Raw genomic sequence first — 21,675 nt, forward strand, 5'->3', positions numbered from 1 at the left:
TGTGTCCCAGTCTCGAGCAGTTGAATGACTCCCTCCTGTTCCTTCGTCCCAGACTCGAGCAGTTGAATGAATCCCTCCTGTTCCTGTGACGCAGACTCGAGCAGTTGAGTGACTGCCTCCTGTTCCTATGTCCCAGTCTCGAGCAGTTGACTGACTCCCTCCTGTTCCTGTTTCCCAGTCTCGAGCAGTTGAGTGACTGCCTCCTGTTCCTGTGGCCCAGTTCGAGCAGTTGACTGACTCCCTCCTGTCCCTGTGTCCCAGTCTCGAGCAGTTGAGTAACTCCCTCCTGTTCCTGTGTCCCAGACTCGAGCAGTTGAATGACTCCCTCCTGTTCCTGTTTCCCAGTCTCGAGCAGTTGAGTGACTGCCTCCTGTTCCTGTGTCCCAGTCTCGATCAGGTGAATGACTCTCTCCTGTTGCTGTGTTCCAGTTTCGTGCAATGGAATGACTACTTCCTGTTCCTGTGATCCAGTCTCGAGCAGTTGAGTGACTCCCTGCTGCTTTGGTGTGCCAGTCTAGAGCAGTTGAGTGACTCCCTCCTGCTCCTGTGTCCCAGTCTAGAGCTGTTGAGTGACTACTTCCTGTTCCTGTGGCCCAAACCCCTGTGGCAGAGTGACTCACTCCTGTTCCTGTGTCCCAATATCGAGCAGTTGAGTGACCCCCGCCTGTCCTGTTGTCCCAGTCTCGAGCAGTTGACTGACTCCCTTCTGTTCCTGTTTCCCAGTCTCGAGCAGTTGAGTGACTGCCTCCTGTTCCTGTGGCCCAGTTCGAGCAGTTGACTGACTCCCTCCTGTCCCTGTGTCCCAGACTCGAGCAGTTGAATGACTCCCGCCTGTTCCTGTGTTCCAGTCTCGAGCAGTTGAATGACTGCCTCCTGAACCTGTGTCCCAGACTCGAGCGGTTGAGTGACTGTCTCCTGTTCCTGTGTCCCAGTTAGAGCAATTGAGTGACTGCCTTCTGTTCCTGTTTCCCAGTCTCGAGCAGTTGACTGACTCCCTCCTGTCCCTGTGTCCCAGTCTCGAGCAGTTGACTGACTCCCTCCTGTTCCTCTGTCCCAGACTCGAGCAGTTGAATGACTCCCTCCTGTTCCTGTGCCCCAGTCTCGAGCAGTTGAATGACTCCCTCCTGTCGTTGTGTTCCAGTCTCATGCAGTGGAATGACTGCGTCCTGTTCCTGTGACCCAGTCTCGAGCAATTGAGTGACTCCCTCCTGTTCCTGTGTCCCAGTCTCGAATAATTGAGTGACTCCCTCCTGTCCCTATGTCCCAGTCTCGAGCAGTTGACTGACTGCCTCCTGTTCCTGTCACCCATCTCAAGCAGTTGAGTGACACCTTCCCGGTCCTGTGTCCCAGTCTCGAGCAGTTGCCCGACTACCTCCTGTTCCTGTGTCCCCATCTCGAGCAGTTGAGTGACTCCCTCCTGTTCCTGTTTCCCAGTCTCGAGCAGTTGAGTGACTGCCTCCTGTTCCTGTGTCCCAGTCTCGATCAGATGAATGACTCTCTCCTGTTCCTGTGTTCCAGTTTCGTGCAATGGAATGACTACTTCCTGTTCCTGTGGTCCAGTCTCGAGCAGTTGAGTGACTCCCTACTGCTTTGGTGTGCCAGTCTAGAGCAGTTGAGTGACTCCCTCCTGCTCCTGTGTCCCAGTCTAGAGCTGTTGAGTGACTACTTCCTGTTCCTGTGGCCCAAACCCCTGTGGCAGAGTGACTCACTCCTGTTCCTGTGTCCCAATATCGAGCAGTTGAGTGACCCCCGCCTGTCCTGTTGTCCCAGTCTCGAGCAGTTGACTGACTCCCTCCTGTTCCTGTTTCCCAGTCTCGAGCAGTTAACTGACTCCCTCCTGTCCTGTTGTCCCAGCCTCGAGCAGTTGAATGACTCCCTCCTGTTCTTGTGTCCCAGTATCGAGCAATTGAGTGACTCCATCCTGTTCCTGTGTCCCAGTATCGAGTAGATGAGTGACTCCCTCCTGTTCCTGTCTCCCAGTATCGAGCAGTTGAGTAACTCCCTCCGATTCCTGTTTCCCAGTCTCGAGCAGTTGAGTGACTGCCTCCTGTTCCTGTTTCTCTATCTCAAGCAGTTAAGTGATTCCCTCCTGTTCCTGTGTCCCAGGCTCGAGCAGTTGAATGATTCCCTCCAGTTCGTGTGTCCCAGTCTCGAGCAGTTGAATGACTGCCTCCTGTTCCTGTGTCCCAGTCTCGAGCAGTTGAATGAAACCCTCCTGTTCCTGTTACCCAGACTCGAGCAGTTGACTGACTTCCTCCTGTTCCTGTTTCCCAGTCTCGAGCAATTGAGTGACTGCCTCCTATTCCTGTGTCCCAGTCTCGAGCAGTTGACTGACTCCCTCCTGTCCCTGTGTCCCAGTTTCGAGCAGTTGAGGATCTCCCTCCTGTTCCTGTGTCCCAGACTCGAGCAGTTGAATACTCCCTCCTGCCCCTGTGTCCCAGTCTCGACCAGTTGAGTGACTGCCTCCTGTTCCTCTGTCCCAGTCTCGAGCAGTTGAATGACGACTTCGAGTTCCTGTGGCCCAAACTCGAGCGGTTGTGTGCCTGCTTCCTGTCCCTGTGTCCCAGTCTCGAGTAGTTGAATGATTCACTCCTGTCCCTGTGTCCCAGTCTCGAGTAGTTGAATGACTCACTCCTGTCCTGTTGTCCCAGTCTCGACCAGTTGAGTGACTCCCTCCTGTTCCTGTGTCCGAGTCTCGAGCAGTTGACTGACTCCCGCCTGTTCCTGTCACCCAGTCTCAAGCAGTTGAGTGACACCTTCCCGGTCCTGCGTCCCAGTCTCGAGCAGTTGCGTGACTACCTCCTGTTCCTGTGTCCCCATCTCGAGCAGTTGAGTGACTCCCTCCTGTTCCTGTTTCCAAGTCTCGAGCAGTTGAGTGACTGCCTCCTGTTCCTGTGTCCCCATCTCGAGCAGTTGAGTGACTCCCTCCTGTTCCTGTTTCCAAGTCTCGAGCAGTTGAGTGACTGCCTCCTGTTCCTGTGTCCCAGTCTCGAGCAGTTGAATGAATCCCTCCTGTTCCTGTGACCCAGACTCGAGCAGTTGAGTGACTCCCTTCTGTTCCTGTGTCCCAGTCTCGAGCAGTTGACTGACTCCCTCCTGTTCCTGTTTCCCAGTCTCGAGCAGTTGAGTGACTGCCTCCTGTCCCTGTGTGCCAGTCTCGAGCAGTTGAGTAACTCCCTCCTGTTCCTGTGTCCCAGACTCGAGCAGTTGAATGACTCCCTCCTGTTCCTGTGTTCCAGTCTCGAGCAGTTGAATGACTGCCTCCTGAACCTGTGTCCCAGACTCGAGCGGTTGAGTAACTGCCTGCTGTTCCTATGTCCCAGTCTCGAGGAATTGAGTGACTGCCTCCTGTTTCTTTGTCCCAGTCTCGAGCAGTTGACTGACTCCCTCCTGTCCCTGTGTCCCAGTCTCGAGCAGTTGACTGACTCCCTCCTGTCGCTATGTCCCAGTCTCGAGCAGTTGACTGACTGCCTCTTGTTCCTGTCACCCATCTCAAGCAGTTGAGTGACACCTTCCCGGTCCTGTGTGCCAGTCTCGAGCAGTTGCGTCACTACCTGCTGTTCCTGTGTCCCCATCTCGAGCAGTTGACTGACTCCCTCCTGTCCCTATGTCCCAGTCTCGAGCAGTTCAGTGACTCCCTCCTGTTCCTGTCACCCAGTCTCAAGCAGTTGAGTGACACCTTCCCGGTCCTGTGTCCCAGTCTCAAGCAGTTGCGCGACTACCTCCTGTTCCTGTGTCCCCATCTCGAGCAGTTGAGTGACTCCCTCCTCTTCCTGTATCCAAGTCTCGAGCAGTTGAGTGACTGCCTCCTGTTCCTGTGTCCCAGTCTCGAGCAGTTGAATGACGACTTCGAGTTCCTGTGGCCCAAACTTGAGCGGTTGTGTGACTGCTTCCTGTCCCTGTGTCCCAGTCTCGAGTAGTTGAATGACTCACTCCTGACCCTGTGTCCCAGTCTCGTGTAGTTGAATGAATCACTCCTGTCCTGTTGTCCCAGTCTCGAGCAGTTCAGTGACTCCCCCCTGTTCCTGTGTCCCAGACTGGAGCAGTTCAGTAACTGCCTCATGTTCCTGTGTCCCAGTGTGAGCAGTTGACTGACTCCCTCCTGTCCCTATGTCCCAGTCTCGAGCAGTTGACTGACTGCCTCTTGTTCCTGTCACCCATCTCAAGCAGTTGAGTGACACCTTCCCGGTCCTGTGTGCCAGTCTCGAGCAGTTGCGTCACTACCTGCTGTTCCTGTGTCCCCATCTCGAGCAGTTGACTGACTCCCTCCTGTCCCTATGTCCCAGTCTCGAGCAGTTCAGTGACTCCCTCCTGTTCCTGTCACCCAGTCTCAAGCAGTTGAGTGACACCTTCCCGGTCCTGTGTCCCAGTCTCAAGCAGTTGCGCGACTACCTCCTGTTCCTGTGTCCCCATCTCGAGCAGTTGAGTGACTCCCTCCTCTTCCTGTATCCAAGTCTCGAGCAGTTGAGTGACTGCCTCCTGTTCCTGTGTCCCAGTCTCGAGCAGTTGAATGACGACTTCGAGTTCCTGTGGCCCAAACTTGAGCGGTTGTGTGACTGCTTCCTGTCCCTGTGTCCCAGTCTCGAGTAGTTGAATGACTCACTCCTGACCCTGTGTCCCAGTCTCGTGTAGTTGAATGAATCACTCCTGTCCTGTTGTCCCAGTCTCGAGCAGTTCAGTGACTCCCCGCTGTTCCTGTGTCCCAGACTGGAGCAGTTCAGTAACTGCCTCATGTTCCTGTGTCCCAGTGTGAGCAGTTGACTGACTCCCTCCTGTCCCTATGTCCCAGTCTCGAGCAGTTGACTGAATCGCTCCTGTTCCTGTCACCCAGTCTCAAGCAGTTGAGTGACAACTTCCCGGTCCTGTGTCCCAGTCTCGAGCAGTTGCGTGACTACCTCCTGTTCCTGTGTCCCCATCTCGAGCAGTTGAGTGAATCCCTCCTCTTCCTGTTTCCTAGTCTCGAGCAGTCGAGTGACTGCCTCGTGTTCCTGTGTCCCAGTTCGAGCAGTTGACTGACTCCCTCCTGTTCCTGTGTTCCAGTCTCGAGCAGTTGAGTAACTCCCTCCTTTTCCTGTGTCCCAGAATCGAGCAGTTGAGTAACTCCCTCCTGTTGCTGTGTCCCAGTCTCGAGCAGTTCAGTGACTCCCTCCTGTTCCTGTGTCCCAGTCTGGAGCAGTTCAGTAACTGCCTCATGTTCCTGTGTCTCAGACTGAGCAGGTGACTGACCCCCTGCTGTCCCTATTTCCCAGTCTCGAGCAGTTGACTGACCCCCTCCTGTTCCTGTCACCCAGTCTCAAGCAGTTGAGTGACACCTTCCCGGTCCTGTGTCCCAGTCTCGAGCAGTTGCGTGACAACCTCCTGTTCCTGTGTCCCCATCTCGAGCAGTTGAGTGACTCCCTCCTGTTTCTGTGTCCCAGTATCGAGTAGTTGAGTGACTCCCTCCTGTTCCTGTCTCCCAGTATCGAGCAGTTGAGTAACTCCCTCCGGTTCCTGTGCCCCAGTCTCGAGCAGTTGAGTGACTGCCTCCTGTTCCTGTTTCTCTATCTCAAGCAGTTAAGTGATTCCCTCCTGTTCCTGTGACCCAGGCTCGAGCAGTTGAATGATTCCCTCCAGTTCCCGTTTCTCGATCTCAAGCAGTGAAGTGATTCCCTCCTGTTCCTGTATCCCAGTCTTGAGCAGTTGAATGAATCCCTCCTGTTCCTGTGACCCAGACTCGAGCAGTTGACTGACTCCCTCCTGCTCCTGTTTCCCTGTCTCGAGCAGTTGAGTGACTGCCTCCTGTTCCTGTGTCCCAGTCTCGAGCAGTTGACTGACTCCATCCAGTCCCTGTGTACCAGTCTCGAGCAGTTGAGTAATTGCCTCCTGTTCCTGTTTCCCAGTCTCGAGCAGTTGAGTGACTGCCGCCTGTTCCTGTGTCCAAGTCTCGAGCAGTTGACTGACTCCCTCCTGTCCCTGTGTCCCAGTCTCGAGCAGTTGAGTAACTCCCTCCTGGTCCTGTGTCCCAGACTCGAGCAGTTGAATGACTCCCTCCTGCTCCTGTGTCCCAGTCGCGAGCAGTTGAATGACGACTTCGAGTTCCTGTGGCCCAAACCAGAGCGATTGTGTGACTGCTTCCTGTCCCTGTGTCCCAGTCTCGACTAGTTGAATGACTCACTCCTGACCCTGTGTCCCAGTCTCGAGTAGTTGAAAAAATCACTCCTGTCCTGTTGTCCCAGTCTCGAGCAGTTCAGTGACTCACCCCTGTTCCTGTGTCCCAGTCTGGAGCAGTTCAGTAACTGCCTCATGTTCCTGTGTCGCAGTCTGAGCTGTTGACTGACTCCCTCCTGTCCCTATGTCCCAGTCTCGAGCAGTTCAGTCACTCCCTCCTGTTCCTGTCACCCAGTCTCAAGCAGTTGAGTGACACCTTCCCGGTCCTGTGTCCCAGTCTCAAGCAGTTGCGCGACTACCTCCTGTTCCTGTGTCCCCATCTCGAGCAGTTGAGTGACTCCCTCCTCTTCCTGTATCCAAGTCTCGAGCAGTTGAGTGACTGCCTCCTGTTCCTGTGTCCCAGTCTCGAGCAGTTGAATGACTCCATCTTGTCCCTGTGACCCAGTCTCGAGTAGTTGAATGACTACCTCCTGTTCCTTCGTCCCAGACTCGAGCAGTTGAATGAATCCCTCCTGTTCCTGTGACGCAGACTCGAGCAGTTGAGTGACTGCCTCCTGTAACTATGTCCCAGTCTCGAGCAGTTGACTGACTCCCTCCTGTTCCTGTTTCCCAGTCTCGAGCAGTTGAGTGACTGCCTCCTGTTCCTGTGGCCCAGTTCGAGCAGTTCACTGACTCCCTCCTGTCCCTGTGTCCCAGTCTCGAGCAGTTGAGTAACTCCCTCCTGTTCCTGTGTCCCAGAGTCGAGCAGTTGAATGACTCCCACCTGTTCCTGTGTTCCAGTCTCGAGCAGTTGAATGACTGCCTCCTGAACCTGTGTCCCAGACTCGAGCGGTTGAGTGACTGCCTCCTGTTCCTGTGTCCCAGTCTCGAGCAATTGAGTGACTGCCTTCTGTTCCTGTTTCCCAGTCTCGAGCAGTTGACTGACTCCCTCCTGTCCCTGTGTCCCAGTCTCGAGCAGTTGACTGACTCCCCCCTGTTCCTCTGTCCCAGACTCGAGCAGTTGAATGACTCCCTCCTGTTCCTGTGCCCCAGTCTCGAGCAGTTGAATGACTCCCTCCTGTCGTTGTGTTCCAGTCTCATGCAGTGGAATGACTGCGTCCTGTTCCTGTGACCCAGTCTCGAGCAATTGAGTGACTCCCTCCTGTTCCTGAGTCCCAGTCTCGAATAATTGAGTGACTCCCTCCTGTTCCTGTGTCCCAGTCTCGAGCGGTTGAGTGAATCCCTCCTGGTCCTGTGTCCCAGTCTAAGCAGTTGACTGACTCCCTCCTGGCCCTATGTCCCAGTCTCGAGCAGTTGACTGACTGCCTCCTGTTCCTGTCACCCATCTCAAGCAGTTCAGTGATACCTTCCCGGTCCTGTGTCCCAGTCTCGAGCAGTTGCGCGACTACCTACTGTTCCTGTGTCCCCATCTCGAGCAGTTGAGTGACTCCCTCCTGTTCCTGTTTCCCAGTCTCGAGCAGTTGAGTGACTGCCTCCTGTTCCTGTGTCCCAGTCTCGATCAGATGAATGACTCTCTCCTGTTCCTGTGTTCCAGTTTCGTGCAATGGAATGACTACTTCCTGTTCCTGTGATCCAGTCTCGAGCAGTTGAGTGACTCCCTGCTGCTTTGGTGTGCCAGTCTAGAGCAGTTGAGTGACTCCCTCCTGCTCCTGTGTCCCAGTCTAGAGCTGTTGAGTGACTACTTCCTGTTCCTGTGGCCCAAACTCCTGTGGCAGAGTGACTCACTCCTGTTCCCGTGTCCCAATATCGAGCAGTTGAGTGACCCCCGCCTGTCCTGTTGCCCCAGTCTCGAGCAGTTGACTGACTCCCTCCTGTTCCTGTTTCCCAGTCTCGAGCAGTTGAGTGACTGCCTCCTGTTCCTGTGGCCCAGTTCGAGTAGTTGACTGACTCCCTCCTGTCCCTGTGTCCCAGTCTCGAGCAGTTGAGTAACTCCCTCCTGTTCCTGTGTCCCAGACTCGAGCAGTTGAATGACTCCCGCCTGTTCCTGTGTTCCAGTCTCGAGCAGTTGAATGACTGCCTCCTGAACCTGTGTCCCAGACTCGAGCGGTTGAGTGACTGCCTCCTGTTCCTGTGTCCCAGTCTCGAGCAATTGAGTGACTGCCTTCTGTTCCTGTTTCCCAGTCTCGAGCAGTTGACTGACTCCCTCCTGTCCCTGTGTCCCAGTCTCGAGCAGTTGACTGACTCCCTCCTGTTCCTCTGTCCCAGACTCGAGCAGTTGAATGACTCCCTCCTGTTCCTGTGCCCCAGTCTCGAGCAGTTGAATGACTCCCTCCTGTCGTTGTGTTCCAGTCTCATGCAGTGGAATGACTGCGTCCTGTTCCTGTGACCCAGTCTCGAGCAATTGAGTGACTCCCTCCTGTTCCTGTGTCCCAGTCTCGAATAATTGAGTGACTCCCTCCTGTTCCTGTGTCCCAGTCTCGAGCGGTTGAGTGACTCCCTCCTGCTCCTGTGTCCCAGTCGAAGCAGTTGACGGACTCCCTCCTGTCCCTATGTCCCAGTCTCGAGCAGTTGACTGACTGCCTCCTGTTCCTGTCACCCATCTCAAGCAGTTGAGTGACACCTTCCCGGTCCTGTGTCCAGTCTCGAGCAGTTGCCCGACTACCTCCTGTTCCTGTGTCCCCATCTCGAGCAGTTGAGTGACTCCCTCCTGTTCCTGTTTCCCAGTCTCGAGCAGTTGAGTGACTGCCTCCTGTTCCTGTGTCCCAGTCTCGATCAGATGAATGACTCTCTCCTGTTCCTGTGTTCCAGTTTCGTGCAATGGAATGACTACTTCCTGTTCCTGTGATCCAGTCTCGAGCAATTGAGTGACTCCCTGCTGCTTTGGTGTGCCAGTCTAGAGCAGTTGAGTGACTCCCTCCTGCTCCTGTGTCCCAGTCTAGAGCTGTTGAGTGACTACTTCCTGTTCCTGTGGCCCAAACTCCTGTGGCAGAGTGACTCACTCCTGTTCCTGTGTCCCAATATCGAGCAGTTGAGTGACCCCCGCCTGTCCTGTTGTCCCAGCCTCGAGCAGTTGAATGACTCCCTCCTGTTCCTGTTTCCCAATGTCGAGCAGTTAACTGACTCCCTCCTGTCCTGTTGTCCCAGCCTCGAGCAGTTGAATGACTCCCTCCTGTTCTTGTGTCCCAGTATCGAGCAATTGAGTGACTCCATCCTGTTCCTGTGTCCCAGTATCGAGTAGATGAGTGACTCCCTCCTGTTCCTGTCTCCCAGTATCGAGCAGTTGAATAACTCCCTCCGATTCCTGTGTCCCAGTCTCGAGCAGTTGAGTGACTGCCTCCTGTTCCTGTTTCTCTATCTCAAGCAGTTAAGTGATTCCCTCCTGTTCCTGTGACCCAGGCTCGAGCAGTTGAAAGATTCCCTCCAGTTCCTGTGTCCCAGTCTCGAGCAGTTGAATGACTGCCTCCTGTTCCTGTGTCCCAGTCTCGAGCAGTTGAATGAAACCCTCCTGTTCCTGTGACCCAGACTCGAGCAGTTGACTGACTTCCTCCTGTTCCTGTGTCCCAGTCTCGAGCAGTTGAATGAATCCCTCCTGTTCCTGTTTCCCAGTCTCGAGCAATTGAGTGACTGCCTCCTATTCCTGTGTCCCAGTCTCGAGCAGTTGACTGACTCCCTCCTGTCCCTGTGTCCCAGTTTCGTGCAGTTGCGTAACTCCCTCCTGTTCCTGTGTCCCAGACTCGAGCAGTTGAAATATTCCCTCCTGCCCCTGTGTCCCAGTCTCGACCAGTTGAGTGACTGCCTCCTGTTCCTGTGTCCCAGTCTCGAGCAGTTGAATGACGACTTCGAGTTCCTGTGGCCCAGTCTCGAGCAGTTGAATGACTGCCTCCTGTTCCTGTGTCCCAGTCTCGATCAGTTGAATGACGACTTCGAGTTCCTGTGGCCCAAACTCGAGCGGTTGTGTGCCTGCTTCCTGTCCCTGTGTCCCAGTCTCGCGTAGTTGAATGATTCACTCCTGTCCCTGTGTCCCAGAATCGAGTAGTTGAATGACTCACTCCTGTCCTGTTGTCCCAGTCTCGACCAGTTGAGTGACTCCCTCCTGTTCCTGTGTCCCAGTCTCGAGCAGTTGACTGACTCCCGCCTGTTCCTGTCACCCAGTCTCAAGCAGTTGAGTGACACCTTCCCGGTCCTGTGTCCCAGTCTCGAGCAGTTGCGTGACTACCTCCTGTTCCTGTGTCCCCATCTCGAGCAGTTGAGTGACTCCCTCCTGTTCCTGTTTCCAAGTCTCGAGCAGTTGAGTGACTGCCTCCTGTTCCTGTGTCCCAGTCTCGAGCAGTTGAATGAATCCCTCATGTTCCTGTGTCCCAGTCTCGAGCAGTTGACTGACTCCCTCCTGTTCCTGTTTCCCAGTCTCGAGCAGTTGAGTAACTCCCTCCTGTTCCTGTGTCCCAGACTCGAGCAGTTGAATGACTCCCTCCTGTTCCTGTGTTCCAGTCTCGAGCAGTTGAATGACTGCCTCCTGAACCTGTGTCCCAGACCCGAGAGGTTGAGTAACTGCCTGCTGTTCCTGTGTCCCAGTCTCGAGGAATTGAGTGACTGCCTCCTGTTTCTTTGTCCCAGTCTCGAGCAGTTGACTGACTCCCTCCTGTCCCTGTGTCCCAGTCTCGAGCAGTTGACTGACTCCCTCCTGTTTCTGTGTCCCAGACTCGAGCAGTTGAATGACTCCCTCCTGTTCCTGTGCCCCAGACTCGAGCAGTTGAGTGACTCCCTCCGGTTCCTGTGACCCAGTCTAGAATAGTTGATTAACTCCCTCCTGTTCCTGTTTCACAGTCTCGAGCAGTTGAGTGACTGCCTCCTGTTCCTGTGACCCAGACTCGAGCTGTTGACTGACTCCCTACTGTTCCTGTGAACCAGTCTAGAATAGTTGAGTAACTCGCTCCAGTACCTGTGTCCCAGTCTCGAGCAGTTTTGTGACTCCCTCCTGTTCCTGTGTCCCAGTCTCGAGCAATTGAGTGAGTCCCTCCTGTTCCTGTGTCCCAGTCTCGAGCGGTTGAGTGACTCCCTCCTGCGCCTGTGTCCCAGTCTGAGCAGTTGACTGACTCCCTCCTGTCGCTATGTCCCAGTCTCGAGCAGTTGACTGACTGCCTCTTGTTCCTGTCACCCATCTCAAGCAGTTGAGTGACACCTTCCCGGTCCTGTGTGCCAGTCTCGAGCAGTTGCGTCACTACCTCCTGTTCCTGTGTCCCCATATCGAGCAGTTGAGAGACTCCCTCCTGTTCCTATTTCCCAGTCTCGAGCAGTTGAGTGACTGCCTCCTGTTCCTGTGTACCAGTCTCGAGCAGGTGAATGACTCTCTCCTGTTCCTGTGTTCCAGTTTCATGCAGTTGAGTAACTCCCTCCTGGTCCTGTGTCCCAGACTCGAGCAGTTGAATGGCTCCATCCTGCTCCTGTGTCCCAGTCTCGACCAGTTGAGCGACTGGATCCTGTTCCTGTGTCCCAGTCTCGAGCAGTTGAATGACGACTTCGAGTTCCTGTGGCCCAAACTCGAGCGGTTGTGTGACTGCTTCCTGTCCCTGTGTCCCAGTCTCGAGTAGTTGAATGACTCACTCCTGACCGTGTGTCCCAGTCTCGAGTAGTTGAATGAATCACTCTTGTCCTGTTGTCCCAGTCTCGAGCAGTTGACTGACTCCCTCCTGTTCCTGTCACCCAGTCTCAAGAAGTTGAGTGACACCTTCCCGGTCCTGTGTCCCAGACTCGAGCAGTTGCGTGACTACCTCCTGTTCCTGTGACCCCATCTCGAGCAGTTGAGTGACTGCCTCCTGTTCCTGTTTCCAAGTCTCGAGCGGTTGAGTGACTGCCTCCTGTTCCTGTGTACCAGTCTCGAGCAGGTGAATGACTCTCTCCTGTTCCTGTGATCCAGTTTCATGCAGTGGAATGACTACCTCCTGTTCCTGTGATCCAGTCTCGAGCAGTTGAGTGACTCCCTGCTGCTTTGGTGTGCCAGTCAAGAGCAGTTGAGTGACTGCCTCCTGTTCCTGTGTCCCTGTCTCGAGCAGTTGACTGACTCCCTCCTGTCCCTGTGTCCCTGTCTGGAGCAGTTGAGTAACTCCCTCCTGTCCCTGTGTCCCAGTCTCAAGCAGTTGAGTAACTCCCTCCTGGTCCTGTGTCCCAGACTCGAGCAGTTGAATGGCTCCATCCTGCTCTTGTGTCCCAGTCTCGATCAGTTGAGCGACTGGATCCTGTTCCTGTGTCCCAGTCTCGAGCAGTTGAATGACGACTTCGAGTTCCTGTGGCCCAAACTCGAGCGGTTGTGTGACTGCTTCCTGTCCCTGTGTCCCAGTCTCGAGTAGTTGAATGACTCACTCCTGACCGTGTGTCCCAGTCTCGAGTAGTTGAATGAATCACTCTTGTCCTGTTGTCCCAGTCTCGAGCAGTTGACTGACTCCCTCCTGTTCCTGTCACCCAGTCTCAAGAAGTTGAGTGACACCTTCCCGGTCCTGTGTCCCAGACTCGAGCAGTTGCGTGACTACCTCCTGTTCCTGTGACCCCATCTCGAGCAGTTGAGTGACTCCCTCCTGTTCCTGTTTCCAAGTCTCGAGCGGTTGAGTGACTGCCTCCTGTTCCTGTGTCCCAGTCTCGAGCAATTGAATGACTCCCTCCTGTTCCTTCGTCCCAGACTCGAGCAGTTGAATGAATGCCTCCTGTTCCTGTGACCCAGACTCGAGCAGTTGAGTGACTCCCTCCTGTTCCTGTGTCCCGTCTCGAGCAGTTGACTGACTCCCTCCTGTTCCTGTTTCCCAGTCTCGAACAGTTGAGTGACAGCCCCCTGTTCCTGTGTCCCAGTTCGCGCAGTTGACTGACTCCCTCCTGTCCCTGTGTCCCAGTCTCGAGCAGTTGAGTAACTCCCTCCTGTTCCTGTGTCCCAGGCATGAGCAGCTGAATGACTCCCGCCTGTTCCTGTGTTCCAGTCTCGACCAGTTGAATGACTGCCTCCTGAACCTGTGTCCCAGACTCGAGCGGTTGAGTGACTGCCTCCTGTTCCTGTGTCCCAGTCTCGAGCAATTGAGTGACTGCCTTCTGTTCCTGTTTCCCAGTCTCGAGCAGTTGACTGACTCCCTCCTGCCCCTGTGTCCCAGTCTCGAGCAGTTGACTGACTCCCTCCTGTTCCTGTGTCCCAGTCTCGAGCAGTTGAATGACCCCCTTCTGTCGTTGTGTTCCAGTCTCATGCAGTGGAATGACTGCCTCCTGTTCCTGTGACCCAGTCTCGAGCAATTGAGTGACTCCCTCCTGTTCCTGTGTCCCAGCCTCGAGCATTTGAGTGACTCCCTCCTGTTCCTGTGTCCCAGTCTCGAGCAGTTGACTGACTCCCTCCTGTTCCTGTGTCCCAGACTCGAGCAGTTAAATGACTCCCTCCTGTTCCTGTGTCCCAGTCTCGAGCAGTTGAATGACTGCCTCCTGTTTATGTGTCTCAGTCTCGAATAGTTGAATGACTCACTCCTGTCCTGTTGTCCCAGTCTCGAGCAGTTGAATGATTCCCTCCTGTTCCTGTGGCCCAAACTCGAGCGGTTGTGTGACTGCTTCCTGTCCCTGTGTCCCAGTCTCGAGTAGTTGAATGACTCACTCCTGTCCCAGTGTCCCATTCTCGAGAAGTTGAATGACACGCTCCTGTCCTGTTGTCCCAGTCTCGAGCAGTTGAGTGACTCCCTCCTGTTCCTGTGTCCCAGTCCCGAGCAGTTGAGTGACTCCCTCCTGCTCCTGTGTCCCAGTCTGAGCAGTTGACTGACTCCCTCCTGTTCCTGTTTCCCAATGTCGAGCAGTTAACTGACTCCCTCCTGTCCTGTTGTCCCAGCCTCGAGCAGTTGAATGACTCCCTCCTGTTCCTGTGTCCCAGTATCGTGCAATTGAGTGACTCCATCCTGTTCCTGTGTCCCAGTATCGAATAGTTGAGTGACTCCCTCCTGTTCCTGTCTCCCAGTATCGAGCAGTTGAGTAACTCCCTCCTGTTCCTGTGTCCCAGTCTCGAGCAGTTGAGTGACTGCCTCCTGTTCCTGTTTCTCTAACTCAAGCAGTTAAGTGATTCCCTCCTGTTCCTGTGTCCCAGGCTCGAGCTGTTGAATGATTTCCTCCAGTTCCTGTTTCTTATCTCAAGCAGTTAAGTGATTCCCTCCTGTTCCTGTGACCCAGGCTCGAGCAGTTGAATGATTCCGTCCTGTTCCTGTTTCTCTATCTCAAGCAGTTAAGTGATTCCCTCCTGTTCCTGTGACCCTGGCTCGAGCAGTTGAATGATTCCCTCCAGTTCCTGTTTCTCGATCTCAAGCGGTTAAGTGATTCCCCCCTGTTCCTGTGTCCCAGTCTCGAGCAGTTGAATGAATCCCTCCTGTTCCTGTTTCCTAGTCTCGAACGGTTGAGTGACTGCCTCCTGTTCCTGTGTCCCAGTCTCGAGCAGTTGACTGACTCCATCCTGTCCCTGTGTCCCACTCTCGAGCAGTTGAGTGACAGCCTCCTGTTCCTGTTTCCCAGTCTCGAGCAGTTGAGTGACTGCCGCCTGTTCCTGTGTCCCAGTCTCGAGCAGTTGAATGACTCCCTCCTGTCCCTGTGTCCCAGTCTCGAGCAGTTGAGTAACTCCCTTCTGGTCCTGTGTCCCAGACTCGAGCAGTTGAATGACTCCCTCCTGCTCCTGTGTCCCAGTCGCGAGCAGTTGAATGACGACTTCGAGTTCCTGTAGCCCAAACTCGAGCGGTTGTGTGACTGCTTCCTGTCCCTGTGTCCCAGTCTCGAGTAGTTGAATGACTCACTCCTGACCCTGTGTCCCAGTCTCGAGTAGTTGAATGAATCACTCCTGTCCTGTTGTCCCAGTCTCAAGCAGTTCAGTGACTCCCTCCTGTTCCTGTGTCCCAGTCTGGAGCAGTTCAGTAACTGCCTCATGTTCCTGTGTCCCAGACTGAGCAGTTGACTGACTCCCTCCTGTCCCTATGTCCCAGTCTCGAGCAGTTCAGTCACTCCCTCCTGTTCCTGTCACCCAGTCTCAAGCAGTTGAGTGACACCTTCCCGGTCCTGTGTCCCAGTCTCGAGCAGTTGCGTGACAACCTCCTGTTCCTGTGTCCCATCTCGAGCAGTTGAGTGACTCCCTCCTGTTTCTGTGTCCCAGTATCGAGTAGTTGAGTGACTCCCTCCTGTTCCTGTCTCCCATTATCGAGCAGTTGAGTAACTCCCTCCGGTTCCTGTGTCCCAGTCTCGAGCAGTTGAGTGACTGCCTCCTGTTCCTGTTTCTCTATCTCAAGCAGTTAAGTGATTCCCTCCTGTTCCTGTGACCCAGGCTGGAGCAGTTGAATGATTCCCTCCAGTTCCTGTTTCTCGATCTCAAGCAGTTAAGTGATTCCCTCCTGTTCCTGTGTCCCAGTCTCGAGCAGTTGAATGAATCCCTCCTGTTCCTGTGACCCAGACTCGAGCAGTGACTGACTCCCTCCTGTTCCTGTTTCCCAGTCACGAGCAGTTGAGTGACTGCCTCCTGTTCCTGTGTCCCAGTCTCGAGCAGTTGAATGAATCCCTCCTGTTCCTGTGACCCAGACTCGAGCAGTGACTGACTCCCTCCTGTTCCTGTTTCCCAGTCACGAGCAGTTGAGTGACTGCCTCGTGTTCCTGTGTCCCAGTTCGAGCAGTTGACTGACTCCGTCATGTCCCTGTGTCCCAGTCTCGAGCAGTTGAGTAACTCCCTCCTGTTCCTGTGTCCCAGACTCGAGCAGTTGAGTAACTCCCTCCTGTTCCTGTGTCCCAGGCTCGAGCAGTTGAGTGACTCCCTCCTGTTCCTGTGTTCCAGTCTCGAGCAGTTGAATGACTGCCTCATGAATCTGTGTCCCAGTCTCGAGCAATTGAGTGACTGCCTCCTGCTCCTGTTTCCCAGTCTCGAGCAGTTGACTGACTCCCTCCTGTCCCTGTGTCCCAGTCTCGAGCAGTTGACTGACTCTCTCCTGTTCCTGTGTCCCAGAATCGAGCAGTTGAATGACTCCCTCCTGTTCCTGTGACCCAGACTCGAGCAGTTGACTGACTCCCTCCTGTTCCTGTGACCCAGTCTAGACTAGTTGTGTAACTCGCTCCTGTACCTGTGACCCAGTCTCGAGCATTTGAATGACTCCCTCCTGTCCTGTTCCAGTCTCATGCAGTGAAATGACTGCGTCCTGTTCCAGTGACCCAGTCTCGAGCAATTGAGTGACTCCCTCCTGTTCCTGTGTCCCATTCTCGAGCAATTGAGTGACTCCCTCCTGTTCCTGTGTCCCAGTGTCGAGCGGTTGAGTGACTCACTCCTGCTCCTGTGTCCCAGTCTGAGCAGTAAACTGACTCGCTCCTGTCCTGTTGTCCCAGTCTCGAGCAGTTGACTGACTACCTCCTGTTCCTGTGTCCCCATCTCGAGCAGTAGAGTGACTCCCTCCTGTTCCTGTGTCCCAGGCTCGAGCAGTTGAGTGACTGCCTCCTGTTCCTGTTTCTCTATCTCAAGCAGTTAAGTGATTCCCTCATGTTCCTGTGTCCCATGCTCGAGCAGTTGAATGATTCCCTCCAGTTCCTGTGTCCCAGTCTCGAGCAATTGAATGAATCCCTCATGTTCCTGTGACCCAGACTCGAGCAGTTGACTGACTCCCTCCTGTTCCTGTGCCCCAGTCTCGAGCAGTTGACTGACTCCCTCCTGTTCCTGTTTCCCAGTCTCGAGCAGTTGTGTGACTGCCTCCTGTTCCTGTGTCCCAGTCTCGAGCAGTTGAGTAACTCCGTCCTATCCCTGTGTCCCAGTCTCGAGCAGTTGACTGACTCCCTCCTGTTCCTGTGTCCCAGTCTCGACCAGTTGAGTGACTGCCTCCTATTCCTGTGTCCCAGTCTCGAGCAGTTGAGTGACGACTTCGAGTTCCTGTGGCCCAAACCCGAGCGGTTGTGTGACTGCTTCCTGTCCCTGTGTCCCAGTCTCGAGTAGTTGAATGACTCACTCCTGTCCCTGAGTCCCAGTCTCGAGTAGTTGAATGACTCACTCCTGTCCTGTTGTCCCAGTCTCGAGCAGTTGAGTGACTCCCTCCTGTTCCTGTGTCCTAGTCTGAGCAGTTGACTGACTCCCTCCTGTCCCTATGTCCCAGTCTCGAGCAGTTGACTGACTCCGTCCTGTTCCTGTCGCCCAGTCTCAAGCAGTTGAGTGACACCTTCCCGGTCCTGTGTCCTAGTCTCGAGCAGTTGCGTGACTACCTCCTGTTCCTGTGTCCCCATCTCGAGTAGTTGAGTCACTCCCTCCTGTTCCTGTTCCCCAGTCTCGAGCAGTTGAGTGACTCCATCTTGTCCCTGTGTCCCAGTCTCGAGTAGTTGAGTGACTCCCTCCTGCTCCTGTATCCCAAACCCGAGCCGCAGAGTGACTCACTCCTGTTCCTGTGTCCCAATCTCGAGCAGTTGAGTGACCCCCTCCAGTTCCTGTTTCCCAGGCTCGAACAGTTAGCTGACTCCCTCCTGTCCTGTTGTCCCAGTCTAGAGCAGTTAAATGACTCACTCCTGTTCCTGTGTCCCAATCTCGAGCAGTTGAGTGACCCCCTCTTGTTCCTGTTTCCCAGGCTCGAGCAGTTGAATGACTCCTTCCTGTTCCTGTGTCCCAGTATCGAGTAGTTGAGTGACTCCCTCCTGTTCCTGTCTCCCAGTATCGAGCAGTTGAGTGACTCCCTCCTGTTCCTGTGACCCAGTCTCAAGCAGTTGAGTAACTCCCTCCGGTGCCTGTGTCCCAGTCTCGAGCAGTTGAGTGACTGCCTCCTGTTCCTGTTTCCCAATCTCACGCAATTAAGTGATTTCCTCCTGTTCCTGTTTCACAGTCTCAAGCAGTTGACTGACTCCCTCCTGTTCTTGTGTCCCAGACTCGAGCAGTTGAAAGCCTCCAACCTGTTCCTGTGTACCAGTATCGAGCAGTTGAGTGACTCCCTGCAACTCCTGTGTCCCAGTCTCGAGCAGTTGAGTGACTCCCTCCTGTTCCTGTGTCCCAGTCTCGAGCAGTTGACTGACTCCCTCCTGTCCCTGAAACCAGTCTCGAGTAGTTGAATGACTCCCTCCTGTCCTGTTGTCCCAGTCTCGAGTTGTTGAGTGACTCCCTCCTGCTCCTGTGTCCCAGTCTCGAGCAGTTGAGTGACCCCCTCCTGTTCCTGTGTCCCAGTCTGGAGCAGTTCAGTAACTGCCTCATGTTCCTGTGTCCCAGTCTGAGCAGTTTAATGACTGCCTCCTTTTCCTGTTTCCCAGTCACGAGCAGTTGAATGACTGCCTCCTGTTCCTGTGTCCCAGTCTCGAGAAGTTGAATGACTCCCTCCTGTCCCTGTGTTCCTGTCTCGTGCAGTGGAATGACTGCCTCCTGTTCCCGAATCCCAATCTCGAGCAGTTGAATGAATCCCTCCTGTTCCTGTGAACGAGTCCCGAGCAGTTGAGTGACTCCTTCCTGTCCCTGTGTCCCAGTCTCAAGCATTTGAGTGACTCCCTCCTGTTCCTGTTTCCCAGTCTCGAGCAGTTGAGTGACATCCTCCTGTTCCTGTTTCCCAGTCTCGAGCAGTTAACTGACTCCCTCCTGTTCGTGTGTCCCAGTCTCGAGCAGTTGAATGACTCCCTCCTGTTCGTGTGTCCCAGTCTCGAGCAGTTGAATGACTGCCTTCTGTTCCTGTGTCCTAGTCTCGAGCAGTTGAATGACTCCCTCCTGTTCGTGTGTCCCAGTCTCGAGCAGTTGAATGACTCCCTCCTGTTCGTATGACCCAGTCTCGAGCAGTTGAATGACTCCTTCCTGTTCGTGTGTCCCACTCTCGAGCAGCTGAGTGACTGCCTCCTGTTCCTTTATCCCAGGCTCGAGCGGTTGACTGACTCCCTCCTGTTCCTGTGTCCCAGACTCAAGCAGTTGAGTGACTGCCTCCTGTTCCTGTGCCACAGTCTCGAGCAGTTAATGACAACCTCCTGTTCCTGTGACCCAGACTCGAGCAGTTGAGTGACTCCCTCCTGTACCTGTGACTCAGTCTCAAGTAGTTGAATGACAGCCTTCTGTTCCTGTATCCCAGTCTCGAGCAGTTGAGTGACTGCCTTCTGTTCCTTTGTCCCAGTCTCGAGCAGTTGACTGACTCCCTCTTGTTCATGTGTCCCAGTTTTGAGCAGTTTAATGACTCCCTCCTATTCCTGTGTCCCAGTCTCGAGCAGTTGAGTGACTCCCTCCTGTTCCTGTGTCTCAGTCTCGAGCAGTGGACTGACTCCCTCCTGTTCCTGTTTCCCAGTCTCGAGCAGTTGTGTGACTGCCGCCTTTTACTGTGACCCAGTCTCGAGCAGTTGACTGACTCTCTCCTGTTCCTGTGTCCCAGTCTTGAGCAGTTGAAAGCCTCCAACCTGTTCCTGTGTCCCAGTCTCGAGCAGTTGACTGACTCTCCCCTGTTCCTTTGTCCCAGTCTCGAGCAGTTGACTGACTCCCTCTTGTTCCTGTGTCCCAGTCTTGAGCAGTTTAATGACTCCCTCCTGTTCCTGTATCCCAGTCTCGAGCAGTTGAGTGACTCCCTCCTGTTCCTGTGCCACAGTCTCGAGCAGTTGAATGACTCCCTCCTCTTCCTGTGTCCCAGTCTCGAGCAATTGAGTGACTGTCTCCTGATCCTGTGACGCAGACTCGAGCAGTTGCCTGACTTCGCCTGTCCCTGTGTCCCAGACTCGTGCAGTTGAATGACTCCCTCCTGGACCTGTGTTCCAGTTTCGTGCAGAGGAATGACTGCCTCCCGTTCCTTTGACCCAGTCTCGAGCAGTTACATGACTCCCTCCTGTTCCTGTGTCCCAGTCTCGAGCAGTTAAGTGACTGCCTTCTGTTCCTCTGACCCAGTCTCGAGCAGTTACATGACTCCCTCCTGTTCCTGTGTCCCAGTCTCGAACAGTTGACTGACTCCCTCCTGTTCCTGTGACCCAGTCTCGAGCAGTTGAATGACTCCCTCCTGTCCCTGTGTCCCAGTCTCGAGCAGTTGCGTGACTACCTCATGTTCCTGTCATCCAGACTCGAGCAGTTGAGTGACTCCCTCCTGTTCCTGGGTCCCAGTCTCGTGCAGTTGAGAGACTACCTCCTGTTCCTGAGTCCCAGTCTCGAGCAGCTGAGTGACTGCCTCCTGTTCCTGTGTCCCAGTCTCGTGCAGTTGAGTGACTCCCTCCTGTACCTGTGTCCCAGTCTCGAACAGTTGAATGACATTCTCCTGTACCTGAGTTTCAGTTTCGTGCAGTGGAATGACTGCCTCCTGTTCCTTTGCCACAGTCTCGATCAGTTACATGACTCGCTCCTGTCCCTGTGTCCCAGTCTCGAGCAGTTGAGTGACTCCCTCCTGTTCCTGTGTTCCTGTCTCGAGCAGTTGAATGACTGCCTCCTGTACCTGTGTCCCAGACTCGAGCGGTTGAGTGACTGCCTCCTGTTCCTGTGTCCCAGTCTCGAGCAATTGAGTGACTGCCTCCTGTTCCTCTTTCCCAGTCTCTAGCAGTTGAGTAACTCCCTCCTGTCCCTGTGTCCCAGTCTCGAGCAGTTGACTGACTCCCTCCTGTTCCTGTGTCCCAGACTCGAGCAGTCGAATGACTCCCTCCTGTTCCTGTGACCCAGACTCGAGCAGTTGACTGACTCCTTCCTCTTCCTGTGTCCCAGTCTAGACTAGTTGAGTAACTCGCTCCTGTACCTGTGTCCCAGTCTCGAGCAGTTGAATGACTTCCTTCCGTCCTGTGTCCCAGTCTCGAGCAGTTGAATGACTCTCTCCTGTTACAGTGTCCCAATCCTGAGCAGTTGTGTGACTCCCTCCTGTTCCAGTGCCACAGTCTCGAGCAGTTGAATGACTCCCTCCTGTTCCTGTGTCCCAGTCTCGAGCGGTTGACTGACTCCCTCCAGTTCCTATGACACAGTCTCGAGCAGTTGAATGATTCCCTCCTGTTCCTGTGACCCAGTCTCGAGCAGTTGAATGACTGCCTCCTGTCCCTGTGTCCCAGTCTCGAGCAGTTGACTGACTCCCTCCTGTTCCTGTGTCCCAGACTCGAGCAGTTGAATGACTCCCTCGTGTTCCTGTGACCCAATCTAGACTAGCTGAGTAACCCGCTCCTGTACCTGTGTCCCAGTCTCGAGCAGTTGAATGACTTCCTTCTGTTCCTGTGTCCCAGTCTCGAGCAGTTGAATGACTCTCTCCTGTTACAGTGTCCCAATCTTGAGCAGTTGAGTGACTCCCTCCTGTTCCAGTGCCACAGTCTCGAGCAGTTGAATGACTCCCTCCTGTTCCTGTGTCCCAGTCTCGAGCAGTTGAGTGACTCCCTCCTGTTCCTGTTTCCCAGTCTCGAGCAGTTTAATGACTCTCTCCTGTTCCTGTGTCCCAGTCTCGAGCAGTTGAGTGACTCCCTCCTGTTCCTGTTTCCCAGTCTCGAGCAGTTTAATGACTCTCTCCTGTCCCTGTGTCCCAGTCTCGAGCAGTTGAATGACTCTCTCCTGTCCCTGTGTCCCAGTCTCGAGCAGTTGAATGACTCTCTCCTGTCCCTGTGTCCCAGTCTCGAGCAGTTGAGTGACTGCCTCCTGTTCCTGTGTCCCATTCTTGAGCAACTGAGTGATGCTTCCTGATCCCA

Source organism: Chiloscyllium plagiosum, unplaced genomic scaffold (assembly GCF_037043375.1).
Source record: "Chiloscyllium plagiosum isolate Xiang-an unplaced genomic scaffold, Cpla_swu_hap1 HiC_scaffold_29, whole genome shotgun sequence".
Lineage (NCBI taxonomy): Eukaryota > Metazoa > Chordata > Chondrichthyes > Orectolobiformes > Hemiscylliidae > Chiloscyllium > Chiloscyllium plagiosum.